Source organism: Diabrotica virgifera, chromosome 3 (genome assembly GCF_917563875.1).
Source record: "Diabrotica virgifera virgifera chromosome 3, PGI_DIABVI_V3a".
In the NCBI taxonomy this organism is placed as follows: domain Eukaryota; kingdom Metazoa; phylum Arthropoda; class Insecta; order Coleoptera; family Chrysomelidae; genus Diabrotica; species Diabrotica virgifera.
Genome location: NC_065445.1, coordinates 258,236,443 through 258,250,981, shown reverse-complemented (window position 1 = coordinate 258,250,981; position 14,539 = coordinate 258,236,443). Strand labels below are relative to the sequence as shown.

The 14,539-nt window shown below is 33.0% G+C and overlaps 1 non-coding gene across 1 annotated transcript; it reads right to left on the bottom strand.

Annotated features, from left to right (window-relative positions):
- Nucleotides 1–2,757: 2,757 nt before the first annotated feature.
- LOC114339957 (U12 minor spliceosomal RNA) lies at nucleotides 2,758–2,912 on the bottom strand. Its single transcript, XR_003654007.1, has one exon. It is a non-coding gene; the product is annotated as a U12 minor spliceosomal RNA (small nuclear RNA).
- Nucleotides 2,913–14,539: the final 11,627 nt, after the last annotated feature.

Here is a 14,539-nt window from a genome sequence, read left to right as displayed (position 1 = left end):
TTTTAAAATTTCAAAAAATTCACACGCATAGTTGAGGCTTTTATAAAACATGCCTATTTTTTATAGACCCATAGGTAGAGTGTACATAACCTCAAAAAATTAAAAGAATTTTTTTTTTCAAAAAAGCATATAACTTTTTTTGAGAAATAGCTGCAGGTCAATTTTTTTCTTAATCTTGTGTGTTTTATCAAACACTATATTTTTAATTTTTTTCAGATTTTTCCGTAAGTCTCCCCACCTTCAAAAATCCGAAAAACTGTTTTTTGGGGGGTTTTGGGGGATTTTCCCTATTTTATAGACTTCATAATATATCAAATCAATTTTGTTTTTATAGGTTATATGTAACTTGAAGTAACTGAGTTCTTTAGAATATTTAAAAATCAGAAAAACACGTTCAAACCCCCCAAAACCCCCTTAAAAAACAATTTTTTGGATTTTTGAAGGTGACTAACCTTACAGAAAAATCTGAAAAAAATTAGAAATATACTGTTTAATAAAATACACAAGACTAAGAAAAAATTAGATCTGCATCTATTCCCAAAAAAAAGTTATATACTTTTTCTCAAAAAAAAAAAATTTTTTAATTTTTTTGAGGTTATGTACACTCAACCTACAGGTCTATAAAAAATAGACGTGTTTTATAAAAGCCTTAACTATGCGTGTAAATTTTTTGAAATTTTAAAATTGATTGCATCCCCCCAAAAAAATAAAATCGAAAAATAAATTTTTTGATGGTGGGGGCAGGGAGAAGGGGGCGGTGGGTTAAAATTACGATGAATCTTATGTCTTAATCACATAAAACTTGAAAAAATGAAAAAAAAGTAAATTCTGGTTATGAGGGAGGGTATTTTTTAATTTATGTATCCCGTCCATAAGTGGAAAGTTTGATGCGCCACTGTAGACGCATGTGCCACTGAAAAGTGACGGCACAGTGCTCAAACGTTTTCTTTTAGGTTCTACTATTTAAGTTATAATTTTCACCTATAGCGGCTCTTAGTCTACGATAGCCGAAACATTATTGGCATTATTATTTCTGTTATAGATGAAAAGCTAGGTACAAGCTAGGCAATAAGCATGGTACTTTAAACCAACTTCCTGCAATAAGTAAATTTACCATCTGCAAGGAAACACTTATTTCAGTCAATGAAGCGCCTGATACTGAAATAAGTCTCAGTGAATGCGTTCGTAAAGATTCGAATTTAGGCAGTCAAGGATTCCACCATTGCAATGCTGCAAACGCAAAATATTAAGCATTTTTTGTAATTCTAAGTGCCACAACAGCCTTTCCTATAAAAACAAGTAATTATAGTCTAGTAACTTTAAGCATAATGCGTGTGTATGAGTTTGTTTTTACTTATAAGGTGTCTAGTTGAGTTTTTTATTGATAAATTCTTAATGTTGTTCTGAAGCTATTTCCTTGTGGCATTTTTATAAATAAATATTTTCTATGGGAAATTAGCCACAATTTTACTAAAAAAATGAATTTATTAACGTTTCGAAGCCCAAATCGGGTTTCGTTGTCAAAACACAAAGCACCACTAATTCTTATTCAAATTCTTCTAATAATTTATTTAATCTGACTCATTTATATTGGCAATTCAGACGTATATTATACATTTTAAAGTAGAAGACTTTAAAATGATATCGCCAATATTTATGAGTTGCGATAGTATTTTAAATAAATAAATTGTCGGTTCGCTAAACTCGGACGCAACTGGCTAGTTATTTTAGTCGATAATTTTTTTGTTTTTTGTCAATTTTGCAAAAATTGGCAAAATTACTAACTATTTAGTGATTATTAACTATTTAGTAATTATTTTTTGCCAATTTTCCTAAAATTGGCAAAATTACCGACTAAAATATCTAGGAAGTTGAGTCTGAGTTAAGCGAACAGACTTATATTAGAAGAATTTTTTTTGCTTAGCAACAAAATTTTTGTTTATTTTAGTGGTGTTTTGTGTTTTGACAACGAAACCCGATTTGGGCTTCGAAACGTTAATAAATTCATTTTTTAGTAAAATTGTGGCTAATTTCCCATAGAAAATACTTATTGATAAATTCTGTTTAAGTATTTATGTAACTTTATTATCAAATTTCATAAATAAACAATAGTGAAGACCAAAATTCGTTTTTATTACATTAACCAGAATTGTTAGGAAAGTATTAATAATAACCGGTAAATCTAATTATAAAGGCATTATTAATCACATTGACCAGCTGCTACGGTTATTATTAATATTTACCGGTAATTATTAATTCAGACCAGATTTATCACATCAACCGTAACATATACATCTTTATACTTCACTTGATCTAGCTGTCACCGTGATTTGTAATTATGTCCGAGATGTCACGTAAACATAGCGATGATGGCTTCGTTGGTAGAGCATTCTACATTTTACCACAGATCGAGAGGTTCCGGGTTCGAATCCGGACAATTCATATTCTTTTTTTTAATTTTTGGTATTGTTTTAATAAAAAAAATTTTAATTGGTAAGTATAAAATTAGTTTAATATTTAAATAAAATACAAATAAACTGTTTAGTATATTTATTTCGTTGAAAATAAATTATGTAATAAAAGTATAACTTCTTATGTGCATACAAAGTATTTATTTGTAGCAAATTTAAGAGATTTTGATTTAATAATTTAATCACCTCCAGTTCAGATAATATATTTTTATTACAGCAAACTATTATTATATCTTTATCTTTTACACTTCACTTTCCTTTTGATTTTTAACTTTAATTATTTTATGGGGCAGATCGCTGTCACCAGGAAGATTGCTAGAGTATGCATTCCTCCACGGGACGACCTGTACCCCTGCAAAAATTTACAGACTAGTAAATCTAGTATGTAAGCCAAGCGTTACCAGGGCTTGTTTATTTTCCTTACTCATTAGTTTAAGGCACGATTTTTGTCAGTGTAAATTTTAAATGTCGCTACGTTTTTACAATGGTATATTTATATGCTAAATATAGTGCCATCTATTACAAGTGAGAAGAAATATTTCCATTTACATTGTAGTTAACTGTAATATTGAATAAGTTCTAGAATTTTAAGATGAGTTAAAATTATTTTTGAAATAGGTAACCTTGACTGATGGGGATACTTTGTCCCAGATGAATAAAAGTTGAAAAAGCCTATAATTTTTTTTGTATATATTGTCCCGAATGACCGCCACAATTAATACTAACGTGTATTTCGTGTTGCATATGTTCTGGTGCACAGATTTTGTTCTTTGAACTGTTTCCCGCCATTTCAGATACAAATCAAATGGGGTTACACTGGAGTTGAAATTCAGATATATACAGGGTGTCCCGAAAAGATTGGTCATAAATTATACCACAGATTCTGGGGTCAAAAATAGATTGATTGAACCTCACTTCCCTATGCACACACAATAGTGCACACAAAAAAGTTACAAAATGAAAATCGATTTTTTTTCATACATCGAAAACTCTTAGAGGTTTTTTATTGAAAATGGACATGTGGCATTCTTGTGACAGGAACATCTTAAAAAAAATTAAAGTGAAACTGACCATATTACTTCTCTATTTATAGAATCAAAAGCAGCTTTAATATCTATAAACGTAATATTATATGTAAGTCTTCTCCTATTTCGTTTTTCATTTTAATTATATTTCTCAATATGTATATACAGTATAGCCCGAAATAAACAGAACTGAAACATGGGTTTCAGTTTCTGCACGCTGTCATACCCAAATTAACTTGTACAGACCTGCCAAGTAATTCTTAACAATTATTAATAATTAATAATTGTTAAGAATTACTTGGCAGGTCTATACAAGTTAATTTGGGTATCTGCACAGCGTGCAGAAACTGAAACCCATGTTTCAGTTTCAGTACTGTTTATTTCGGGCTATACTGTATTATCTGTTGTTCCTCTTTTCTTCCTAATAGCCGCTTGTTCTTCTTCTAGTTTTCCTTCCAGTTCATTCCTGAGCTTCCGTTCGATTATCCCGGTGTAGACTTTATATGCCACTGATGATAAGCATATAGCCGATAGCCCTATAGTTATCAGTTATCACATTCCGCTTCATCTCCTTTCTTGTGTATTGGTTTCAATAAATTTTCTTCCCAGTCTTTCGGTAGTGTTTCTGTTCTCCATGCTTCCATACTCCGGATCTATGTCGTCGGCACCTCCCGCTTTTCCAATCTTTATTTTTGTCAATCCTTCTTCAATATCTTTGATATGAATTTCGTCTACTCAATTGTTCCTATCCTCTTCTCTTTCCTGCTGTCCTCTCTCCTCATTTTGTTGGTTACTTGACTCGAATTTTTCTTTATAGTGCTTATTCCATTATAGAGTACACAAATAACAAAAACAATAAAATTCGAAACAGAAAGAAGAAGAAGGCAGGAAATATAGCATGGAGTATCATACAGTCCATTCCTGGAGATGAACTATTATTTTGTTGAGTTGATGATTTAATATTTAATTTCACAATTCAAATGGTTTTTCTAGAAGTTTTCTCTAGATACAGTGACTGAAACTTCATTTATTTCTGCTCTTAGTTTTTATAGCGATGTACCTTCTTCCAGACCTTGCTGATTGGATTTTGAAGATATCTGCAAAGGTGGTAAAAAATACAAAAAATACAAAAAATTTTCTCCAAAAATTTATTCACAAAAATAAAACGAATGTATGCCAAAAATTTAGTAACAACGCCATATCTACTTTTGATTTTAATCGAAAACTGTACAAAACAACATATTTTTATTCTTATCCTCAAAATATCGTTTTAACATTTTAACCGTCACATAACAGATGAAGGTGTATAAAAACTATATTATTTATATTTTAGACATCTGGTCTCGGAATATAGTCAAACATTTTACTGAATTTGTCATTGTATAGAGGGCGCCAGTAAAAACAATCGATTCCAACATATTTTTTGAAAAATTCATAGTTTTGTCTTCCTTTATACAAATTCACTTACTAAACTTAAAAGTCTGCCAGAAAATCAGCATGAATTCAAAAAAAGATCACAATAATTGTACTAGTGCCCTCTAAAAATAACTGATGCCGTATTTAGTACCCGCGATAAAGGCTTCCTGATTGCAATTGCAATCCTGATTCTTTTGGACTAAAGCTTCTAAAAGCTTTTGATAAGCTTAACCGCTCTCTATTGATATCAATGTTTAAGTGTATAGGTATATTCAAGCTTGCATCTAATATGCTATCTAGTTAGTCTAGAAGTCAAGCTATCCATTACAATGGTAAGACTTCGTACTTAAAAGAAACAAAGAGGTACTACAAGGCTCTATATTGGGACCCAAATCATTCAGTATTTACACTTCAAACTTTCCTGCTAATTTTGTCTCCTGTAATCAGCCCAATTTTGCTAAGAAATCTGTTCATTCTGATGAATTCAAACAAGTAGTGGCTGCAATTAATTATGGTTCAGAAAGAGTTTCTAAATTGTTTTTGGCTTCTTCTTAATAACAACTTTGTAGATAGATAGATAGATAGATAGATAGATTTATTTAACTACTTTACAAAAAAAAATTGTTTGTAGCAAGTCAAAATTACAAGGAATATAAAAATTACAAGGAATATAAAAATTACACGGTATATAAAATCACAAGGTATATAAAACAGAAATATAAAACACAACTTATAAATATGTATCACAAACAAGAATATAGATTAACAAAAAATATTTTGTGTCACGGTAAGCATTTCAGTAGATGTTCTGCAATGAGTCATATATTCTTCCGAGCAATAAAAGCAATGTTTCAACAGATACCTTTTTATGACTTTTTTGAAACTGTTACAGCTTAGCTGTTTAATATCTTTTGGTAAAATATTGTAGTAGTTATAATTAAGAGAATTTTTATCTGAAAGACGCAATCTAGAGCGATTTGTTCGTAAATAGTGAGAGTTTCGCGTATTGTGAACGTGAACATCAGACTGCTTTGTTAAATGGGACCTTTTTCTGTGAATTTCAGTCAGAACTTGATATATCAACAGAGTAGGTAGCGGCATAATTTTTAATTTGATGAAGAGAGGTCGGCAATGTTCCAGATAACTAACTCCTGCTAAAATCCGGATAGCTTTCTTTTGCATCCTGAAAATTTGAAGAGCATTTGTTGAATTGCCCCATAAGATTAATCCATAGCTTAGGTGTGAGTGAAATAAAGAAAAATATGTCACCTTCAATGTCTCAAAGTTGACAACCCTTGCTAGTTGACGAATAAGAAACAATGAACTAGACAGCTTCCCCTTTACTTGTGAAATATGAGCCGACCAGTTCAATCGATTGTCTATGGTTATTCCTAATAGTTTAGCAGTCTCTTTGTCATCTGGATCGCCATGTAAACCACTTGCAGATATAATCAAGTCCTGCGTTTTTTCAGTATTGAGTTTTAGTTTGTTCGCAGCAAACCATGTGCTAGATTTATCAGAGACTTCCTCGTAAGCTATTTTTAAATCCTCATTTTTATTACCTGATATTATGTATGTCGTATCATCCGCAAATTGTACTGATTTGTACGGAGATATGAAATGAGGAAAATCGTTGACATATATAATGAATAAAAGAGGTCCCAAGACCGAACCTTGTGGGACTCCATGTTTTACGGGTCGAAAATCGGAGAGATAACCTTTAGACACTACAGCCTGGTGTCTACCACATAGGTACGAAGAGATAAGCTTAAGAGGGATACCTCTGATTCCATAATAGTTTAATTTGTGGAGCAAAATGTCATGTGAAACGCAGTCAAAAGCCTTCGACAAATCGCAGAGAGAAATTGCTATGCGATTGCCACGTTCAAGCCCCTTAATCACCTCGCTCACAATATTATATACCGCGTTTGTAGTAGAACGAGCACTTCTGAATCCATATTGCGAGTTGCTAAAATAACTTTTAGACTCAAAATAAGAATATAATTGTTGTTTGATCACCTTTTCAATCACTTTCCCGAATGTAGAAACAATGCTTATGGGTCTGTAATTGTCAGCTTTCGAGGAATCACCTTTTTTATAGATAGGTAATACCTTTGAGTACTTTAGTGCTCCTGGAAATACTCCAGTTGATAAAATTAAGTTAATAAGATGAGTGAAAGGTGTTAAAACTATTTGGTAAGTTTCTTTTAAAATCTTGCTATTAATTTCGTGAACGTCCTTACAATTGGAATTATTAAGAGATTTAATTATTTGAGAGATCTCATCTTCCACAACGGGTCGGAAACAAAAGGACTTACTCGGGGAAGGATAATTTCTGTAACTGAAGAGGATATCGTTATTAATAGTGGGAAGGGATGTAATTATATTCTCTGCGATTGTAATAAAAAATTGATTTATTTCATCTGGAGATAGATCTGGTTGTACCGAACTGGATCTTGTATTGCCTCTTTCGAAGTTTAATATTTTCCAGCAGTCTCTAGGTTTATTATCGGAGTTAGTAATAAAACTAGAGTAAGCCGACTTTTTGGCATTTTGTAACTGCCGAGTATACTCATATTTTTGTTGTTTATATAGTTTGAAAATATCGGGATCCTTAGTGACATCTGCAATGTGTTTAATGAGAGAAAGATTAGATCTGTAAGACCTTAATTCGTCATTAAACCATTGCACGGGTGTTATTTTAGCAGTTTGTCGTACTTTTTTTAATGGAAAAAACTTTAATATTAAGTTGTTATAAGTTTCAGTTAAAAAGAACATCAAGACATCGGGATCGTTATTGGTGTCATAGAAAAAGTCCATCTTTGTACTAGCTAGTGCATATTTAAGCTTCTGCAAACCAGAAGAAGTAATAGACCGTTGAAGTGATTGATTAGTGTCAACAACTTTAAGATCAGAATCAATAGATATAAATTGTGCTCGATGGTCAGAGAAACAAGGTTCAAATACGCCCGCCCTGTAGATATTTTCAGAAAAGTTTGTCATAATGTTATCGATGCAACTACTGGACTGAGATGTGATTCTAGTATAATCGTTTATCGTTATTTCTAGACCAAAAGACATTAACAGATTTTGAATATCATAAGAAGAGTCAGATTTAATTTTAAAATTTATATTAAAATCTCCAAGTATAATCAGTTTGTCTGCTTAGTTAAGTAAGAATGCTATAACATTCTCAAAATTCATCAAGAACAAGGCACAGTCACCATTACCTGATCTGTATACAGTTAAAACATTGGTTCTCATTGAAGGTATATAAATTGCACAAAACTCTGAAGTTTGCTCTACGTTATATTCATTTAGATTAAGAGAAGAATACATAAGATTTTCTTTTACATAAATAGCAACTCCACCTTGCTTCTTTTCAACCCTACAGAAAAAGTTAGCTAGTGAAAAGCCGGAGATGTTAATTAATTTTAGATTTTCTTCAGTTTGCCAGTGCTCTGAAAAACATATGACGTCATAGAACTTTTTATCCGCAAGAAAAGAATTGATCATATCGACTTTATTTGATATGCACTGTAAATTGACATGAAACATGCTTACCGTGCCTTGTTGAATTAGGTTATTTTGAAAATTTGATGGAGAGTTAATGGTCGTTTCTACATCCTTCATTTTATTTGAGTATGTGTTGGACGCTTCGTAAAAAACCTGCTTACATAAGAGCCTACGGGCCATAGTTTTGGGTCCATCGCTAAACCAAAATGTTGTTCAAAAATTGAGACTTTAAAGGATGAATATATGTTGGGATGCTTAGCCGTTAAGGACGTACATATCACTTCTGGAAAGTGTTTTTCTAACATCTTCTTAAGATTATCTGCCGTTGTATGCTGGTTTACCCTAGTAACATGAAGATGACTAAATTTTGGAACACCACTGATTTCAGAGTTTTCATTATTGCCAATAACCATAGGTCCATTCCTTCTTTTATACCTAACAGTTTTCCATTCTTGTCCATTATTATTTGGAACTGGAACCGAATTTTTACTCTCAGTATTTATCAAATTCTCGTCGTTTATTAAATTAATGATATCTGAACATTTTTCCTCCGTTTGTATTCTTAAAATATCAGCTGATAATTGTTTATTATTTTCGATTAAGGAAACAACTTGTTTATTTTTATTGGTACTATTTTTAAAGAGAGTTTTTGTTGGGGAACTCCTTTCTTTATCAACAACTAGACTTTCATTTACAGCAACATTTTTTGCGGGTGTAGTGTTTTCGTCTTTTGGATATATTTTACTGCTAGACTGTTTCGGTCGTTCAAAATTTGGGTCTCTGTTTGAATGGTTGATTGAATTCGTATTTTGTTTTGTAGATGGCGACTGATCAGTTATTTGCATATATTTAAATAAATCTAGTTGTTCCTTTAATAAATTTATCGTAATTTGTTGATTTGATATTATTGTTTCATTCTGATTAATAATTTTCTTTAAGTACCTGATTTCAGTTTGTCGCGGATCCTCATCGTCAGCCTCACTATCCAAGGTTTTGTTTGGTGGATCACTTAACCTCACACTCTCCTCACAGCATATAACTGTCTCATCATCGATATATTTGATTGATTTTAGTTGCTTCAGGCAGCCACTATGGGATAACGTTCCACAATTCGCACATAATAGACCACTTTGTGCAACTTTATAACACTTTTTACAACACTTAACTTCCGAGTCGTAAACACGACCGTTCTTCTGAGGCGCCATGATAAAGTGAAGGTATAGTAGGTATAGTTGCGGTAATATGTATTGTAGGAGGCTTTAAATGTGGCAACGTTTGATACCTAGACAATAGACCGGACGATGTTTTAGTAAGATAAGCGTTTTAGTAAAGCAATTTGTTAGTAGAAACGTCCGTAGGACAATATGGTTCAAAATATTGTGTACGATAACAATGAAAGTATGTTTCAATGTGTACAAAAATCTACATAAGAAATTCGGCTTCGATGAAAACTTGTTGGTACAAGCAACTTCTGATTTAACAGAAATTATACTTTCATCCATGTAGAAAACAGTTAAAAAAGTACCCTATCATTGCAAGAAGCAATTTGACTACAAATTTTCAAGACCTATAGATGCTTCACTTATAAAACTATTGAAAATCTCAATATACGATTGCTACAGAAGCAATGAAATACCTACAATAGAAATATTAAGAAAGAAATTGGAAACAACCGTTCAGAGCATGAATCTTCAAAATTGAATAAAGCTTTAAATTTAAAACAATAAATAAACGTCAATCAGTTATGGAAAGTCAAAGAATATTTGACAGACGTAATATGCATATATCTATAGTCCGTATCACCTTGACTTTACAGTATAAGTAACATAGGCAATGCAGTCCTTATGAGAGTTTTTAGCGCGGTGATGCCGATTTTATTAAAAAGAATTTGTAATCGAACATTAAAAAGATTAAATTAAAACTGTTTTAGAAAGGCAATCTACAATTTTAGGATTCATGTGCGTTTAAGTTTATTTGATATACTATAGTTATTACGCATATGAATCCTAATATTGTAGATTGACTTTCTAAGACAGTTTTAATTGAATGTCTCTAATGTTCGATTACAAATTATTGTTGATAAAATCGGCATCACCGCGCTAACTCTCATAAGGATTGTATTGCCTATGTTCCTTATACTCTAAAGTTAAGGTGGGACGGACTATAGAACAAATTACTAAATATAGACAAGAAAGTAGGCGAATTTACTATTTAGGCCAAACTTGATATGCTAACCACGATATAGTTAAGAAAAGATGTACAGATGGTTCAAACATATAAATATCAAAAATGCTTGCAAATACAGCATCGCGGCTAATTATTGTACACTGCGGAGGAAGTGAGGGTTGGGTTCCGAATGCTTTAAAATTATGTGGGAAGAAAATGGAGGATTGTAACGTTGACTAAGAGAGTATGGAAGCCGACATTTTTGAAGATTGATTTGAAAACTCATTGATTCCAAACTTGGAGCCAACTAGTGTAATACTGCTAGATAACGCTTCCCATTATTCCTGACAGCTCACTAAGATACAAATACATCTTCAAAGAAAGCTGAACTCCAAAGCTTTTTAATGGAAAATGATCTAAAAAAAACAACCTATTGAAGTTCTACACACGAAGCAATTTAACACGCACTAGGGTATATTTCAGAAAAGCATGGACACGGTATATTGCGACTTCAACCCCTGTTGTTGTGTGTTCAATCCTATAAAGTTAATTTGGAGACAATTATATAAAACCAAGTAGAAGGCGTGCAAATACATTTCCTACAGTTATCAGAGAGTCTGTAAATTATTTTATAACACCACCGAGATGATGTATTATCTTAAAAATACATTAATACACTCTGGGCCAAAATTAACCGCCCCCCTTAAAAATGGGTAATTTTTAATGTCTCGTATTTCCTAAACCTGTTGTCGCATTTAAGTAATTTTATTAATAATATGTTGTAGCCTTATTCTTTAACAATATCGCTGTAATAATATTGTTGCTAAATAGGTACATTTTCATTGTATACCGGATGTACGAATTAAAAAGTGTTTTTTTTTTCTCAAAGCTCACATCACCGTGTGGAATATTCTAGCATTTATAAAATACTGAAATTGTATCCCGAATGAAGTACGTGCCTCCTAGTGGCGGGATACGGGCAACAATACATTGGCTTATAGGGCAGTCCTTACAGTAGGGATCCTGGTCTATACAGAAAAATGCAGGCGGGTGTGGGGTAATACTGCACTTTGGTTGCATTGGTGGTGTATTGGCTAAACGTGCAGGACAGGGCAGGGTATGGTGCTGATAGAAAAGGCATTCAGGCATCAAATATCCAAAAATCTTTTCAGGCCATAATAATGAAAAGACCTTCTCCAAACGAAATAAAAACTTATACTGAAATGATGGCATCTCCTGAAATGATGGCATCACGAAAGGGATGTCAAAAAGAGATGGAGAAAGTACTTTGACAGCTTATTAAATGAAGAATTTTGACAGACAGCCTGTAGAGTCAACGGAGACAGTAGCAGCAATGGTCACCCAAATAACCAACGAGGAAGTGGCTCAAGCGCTTCAAAAAATAAAGAAAGGAAAAGCGGTAGGACCAGATGATATTCCTGGGGAAGTATGGAGAGCATTGGGAGAGACAGGAACAAGGTGGCTAGCAGGTCTATTTAATAGAATTATGGTAGTTGGACAAATGCCAGACAAATGGAGAAGCAGTATACTGGTACCTGTTTACAAAAACAAGGGAGATATACAACAATGTACAAACTACAGGGCTATAAAACTGCTTAGCCACACCATGAAAATATGGGAAAGAGTAATTGATAGACGGATACGTGAAGAGGCCGAAATATCCGAGAATCAATTTGGCTTTAGGCAGGGTAGATCAACAACAGATGCAATTTTCATTATAAGGCAGTTGATGGAAAAATACAGGAGTAAAGAAACAAACGCTCATATGGTATTCATTGATCTTGAGAAAGCATATGATAGAGTTCCTCGAGAGATTCTGTGGTGGGCACTCAATAAGAAAGGAGTCCCTGGTGAATATGTAAAGATTGTGGGGGATATGTATGAGGGAGTAACGACTAGTGTTAGGACAGGTGTGGGAGAGACTGATAAATTTCATGTGAAAGTAGGATTGCATCAAGGTTTTGTGCTTAGTCCGTATTTATTCTCATTAGTTTTGGACCAGATAACAGCGAAAATACAGGGTAACATTCCATGGTGCTTAATGTATGCTGATGATGTCGTGTTAGTAGGAAATAGTGAAAGAGACTTAGAACACAAACTGGAACAGTGGAGACAAGCTCTAGAGGAAAAAGGTTTAAAACTTAGTAGGACAAAAACAGAGTATTTGGAATGTCCATTTAAAGATGGAGCTACTACAAATAAAATGGTATCTTTGGATGGTGAAATGATTGTAAAAAGCAATAGTTTTAAGTACCTAGGATCGGTATTACAGAGTAATGGAGAAATAGATGGAGATGCATGCAGTAGAATTAGGGCTGGATGGATGAAGTGGAAAGAAGCGAGTGGTGTGTTGTGTGACAGAAAAATTCCAATGAAGCTGAAGGGAAAATTCTATAAAACAGCCATAAGACCAGCTATGATGTACGGATCTGAATGTTGGGCAGTGAAAAAGAAAGAGGAACAGCGAATGCATGTGGCGGAAATGAGAATGCTTAGATGGATGAGTGGAGTGACAAAGAAGGATAAAATTAGAAATGAGTATATTAGGGTAAGTCTAGGTGTGGCACCAATTGATGCCAAAATGAGAGAGCATAGGTTAAGATGGTTTGGTCATGTTCAACGTCGAGACGTTAATCACCCAATACGGAGAATAGCTGAAGTGCAGATTCCTGGAAGGAGTAGGAGAGGAAGACCAAAGAAGACCTGGGGGGAGACGATAGGGCAGGACATGTTGGTAAAGGGGATTAACATTGATATGGCCCAAGATAGAATTGTGTGGAGAAATGCAATTAGGGAAGCCGACCCCGCATAGGGATAAGGCAAAGAGAATGATGATTATAAAATACTGAAATTAAAACTCAACTATAACCTCCTGTTTTCTCAACATTCTGTTTTTTTATTCATTCGCGTATGTTGAACCATAAAAAAAATTAAGTACTTTTACAACTAGCTATGTTTTTCATCAATACAGGATGTATTTAAATAAGTATGGCAAACTTTAAGGGGTAATTCTGCATGAAAAAATAATGACCGTTTGCTTTATAAACGTATGTCCTCAAATACTTCGTTTCCGAGATAGGGGGTGTTGAAATTTTTCTACAAACTGACGATTTATTTATTGCTTTAAAACCGGTTGAGATATGCAAGTGAAATTTGGTGGGTTTTAAGATGAAGTTATTGCACATTTTTTGACATACAATTAAGAATTTAATATTCAGTATTGGCGCGCATACGGGTAATATTACCCATCATATTACCCGTATGCGCGCTAATGGTGAATATTAAATTCTTAATTGTATGCCACAAAATGTGTAGTAACTACTTTTTAAAAGCCACCAGATTTCATTTGCATATCTCAACCGGTTTTAAAGCAATAAATAATTCGTCAGTTTGTAAGTAAAATTTCAACATCCCCTATCTCTGAAACGAAGCATTTGCGGACATACCTTTATAAAGCAAACTGTCATTATGTTTTCATGCAGAATTATCCCTTAAAGTTTGCCATACTTATTTAAAAACACCCTGTATTGATGAAAAGCATGGCTAGTTGTTAAAGTACCTAACTTTTGTATGGTCCAACATAAGCAAATGAATCAAAAAATAGAGTGGTGAGAAAACATGAGGATATAGTTTGGTTTTAATTTCAGAATTTTATAAATGCTAGAATATTCTACAGGATGATGCGAACTTTGAGAAAAAAACACAGTTTGATTCGCACACCCTATATACAATGAAAATTTACTTATTTAGCAACATTATTATTAGAGCGACATTGGTAAAGAAAAAGGCTATAACATATTAAAAAAATCACTTAATCGGACAACAGGTTTAGGAAATACGAAACATCAAAAATGACCCATTTTTAAGGGAGCGGTTAATTTTTGCCCAGAGTGTATATTAAAAATAATTAAACATTTCAAGACG